Source organism: Arachis ipaensis, chromosome B06, assembly GCF_000816755.2.
Source record: "Arachis ipaensis cultivar K30076 chromosome B06, Araip1.1, whole genome shotgun sequence".
Lineage (NCBI taxonomy): Eukaryota > Viridiplantae > Streptophyta > Magnoliopsida > Fabales > Fabaceae > Arachis > Arachis ipaensis.
The window spans coordinates 6,836,436-6,839,560 of NC_029790.2; the positions used below are offsets into that span (position 1 = coordinate 6,836,436).

A 3,125-nucleotide genomic window follows, 5' to 3' on the forward strand; every position below is an offset into this window, starting at 1 on the left:
TCCATTTTGCGGGCACCGGGAGTGAGTTGATAGGCAACTCCATTTCGTGGACGACGTTCTTGAATTGGCCATGCGTATTTCAAAAAAAATTTCAATTTATGGGTATTTCTGAAAATAAAGTTTTTCATATATTTATTTATATAAAAAAACCCTATATCTCAACCCTTAAATTGAGCATTTATAAAGCACATTTTCCTAGCCGGCATGCAATTCATGCTTTATTTGTCAAATTCTTAAGAACTATATATTTATATAAGAGGTTAATTTGCCAGTTATAATTTCTTACAGCCTCAAGAATTAAGATATTACACTACTATATGATTCATTTATTCAGAAGTTAACTATACAACTTAATCTTCGACTCTCTGATGAGAGGGGAGGACATACTAAGTCCAAGTCAAATCAAACATAAATAAAAGCTTTATATGAAGGTTGACATGCCAATTACAATTAATTAATTAAGCTTATGGTGTAACGGAAATGCATATAATTAAAGCTGGCATGCTATATTATGAATTTACATAAATTGAATAGAATTAGTAAAAAATAATTCCATTTTTTTATTAAAAATAGAGAGATTAGAAGTTTTGAATCCGCAACTTTTAAGTGAATATGGAAAGATGATGTCATCTGAACTATAACTCGTTGGCAAAAAAATAATTTTATTGCCAAACATGAAAAATAGTTTTTTTACCTTTGATTTATCATCCTTTTATTTTCGGTTAAATTACAATTGTTTTTAATATTTATAATTTTTTAAAAAATATTTTTAACATTTAATTTTATCACTTACGTTTTTAATTTATTTAATTTTATTTTTAATATTTTTTATTTATATCAAAATTATTTCTAGACGCTTTTAAGTTTGTCCCTAATATATTAAATAGAATTAACATCAAAAAATAATTTTAACATAAATAACAAATATTAAAAATAAACTAAAAAGTCACAAATAACATGGTAAAGAAACATACTTTACTCTTTATTTTAATATATTTTCATTATTCAATGGTAGGTGATTAGGTACTTATTATCCTAACGCAACTAGCCACAATACATGCATGCAACGATTTAAACTACAGATTAAGATATAGTATATAGAATAATGCTTATCTGGTATTGCATTTCAAAGTTGACATGAGATGCCTATAAAAAGGAGCAACTACATTGTAGTTCAACATTCCATTCTTCAGTTACAAATAATATAGTACTATATTGCACATAGAAGCTAAGGTGAAATAATCAAGAGCATAATCATGAAGACAACATCTTTCCTCGTAGCTTGTGTGTTACTGTCTTGTTTCCTTGGGGCTTGCCACGGAGGCGACCTTAGGAAAAATTTCTATAGAAATTCCTGTCCTCAAGCTGAAGCTATTGTTAAGACCAAAATCCAACAACACGTTGCTGCAAGGCCTGAATTGCCAGCCAAATTGATTAGGATGCATTTTCATGACTGTTTCGTCAGGGTAATTAAACATCTTATTTCCATTTTATACTAACATCGACCTTGAATTCTTAAAACATTTAATTTAGATGTACTGTGAGTATATCTGTCACATTTGAAACTACTGTTTCAGGGTTGTGACGGGTCGGTTTTGTTAGACTCAACTGTCACAAACAAAGCGGAGAAGGATTCTATTCCTAATTTATCATTGGCTGGCTATGATGTCATTGATGATAATAAAAGCAGAAATTGAAGCAAAATGTTCCGGAATTGTATCTTGTGCTGACATTCTCTGGCATTGGCAACTAGAGACGCTTTTTCTGTCCGAGTAAATTAAATCCAACTAATTCATATATATATATAGAGTCTTAATATGTAGTAATTAATATATAAATGTTCAATAAAATTTGCAGTTTAATAATGTGCCTCTGTGGGAAGTGCTTACTGGTAGAAGAGATGGGAGAGTGTCCACAGCAAGTGAAGCCTTGGCCAATCTCCCACCACCTTTCTTCAACTTCACCCAGCTCAAACAAAGCTTCGAAAGTAAAAAACTCACCGTGCATGATCTCGTTGTATTATCAGGTACAGTTTTGTTCCATAGCATTTTTGGTAACTATAAGTGTAACCAAAATATTTTTGTAAATATAAGTGTAACCAAAATATTTTTGGTTATATAACATTGTTCTATGTATACGTATACGGTATTATTGATCTATACGATAATATTTATAAATATAATTTATTTTCGTCAAATTTATTATTAAGATTGATTCTCGATAGAAAATAGTATCCAAATTTGTTCCAAGGCTAACTGCATTGGCTATATGTATATATGTAGGTGCACACACAATTGGAGTAGGGCATTGCAATCTCTTCAGCAATAGGCTTTTCAATTTCACTGGAAAAGGTGATCAAGATCCTTCACTAAACCCCACATATGCTGACTTCTTGAAGACAAAATGCCAGGCACTAAGTGACACAACCACAACGGTGGAGTTGGATCCTAATGGCTCCACCAAATTTGACAATGACTATTATAACATCCTTGTACAGAACAAGGGTCTGTTCCAATCAGATGCTGCGCTTCTAACAACAAAGACATCAAGGAACATTGTCAATGAATTGCGTAACCAAAACAAGTTCTACACGGAGTTTGGACAATCAATGCAGAGAATGGGAGCCATTGAAGTCCTCACTGGCTCTGCTGGGGAAATTAGGCATAAGTGTTCTGTTGTCAACTCCAATTAATTAATCATTTAAAAAAAAAAAAAAAAACTAAATTTGTTTCTTTGGTTTTGATTTCATTTCATTATTTGATTAATGTTGCCGGTGTTGTGAAATTGTTCTCTTGGAATTTGGCTTCCTTTTTTGCTTTCTTTTGAAATGTGCATGGTTTCTGGAGTTTGATAATGTAACATGTAATGTGTAACTGTGTAAGTTTACACACACAAAAAATTCCATTATTTTTCAATTCTAAGTTGCTTCTCTTTATAGTTTATCTAATGAATCTTTTGGTTTATGTATTACTATTTGATGCATTTTTATCTAAACTCTAGAGTCTAGAGTTCTTTTTTGAATATGTATTACTATATTTGGTGCATTTTATCAAATTGACATTATTTTTTGGAACGCTAAAAAATCTTTTCTTTTTCGAGTCATTTTATTTGGTGTACATATTTGA

At 30.8% G+C, this 3,125-nt stretch overlaps 1 pseudogene; it reads left to right on the forward strand.

The window, feature by feature from the left end:
- LOC107647942 lies at positions 1,174 to 2,882 on the forward strand (annotated as a pseudogene).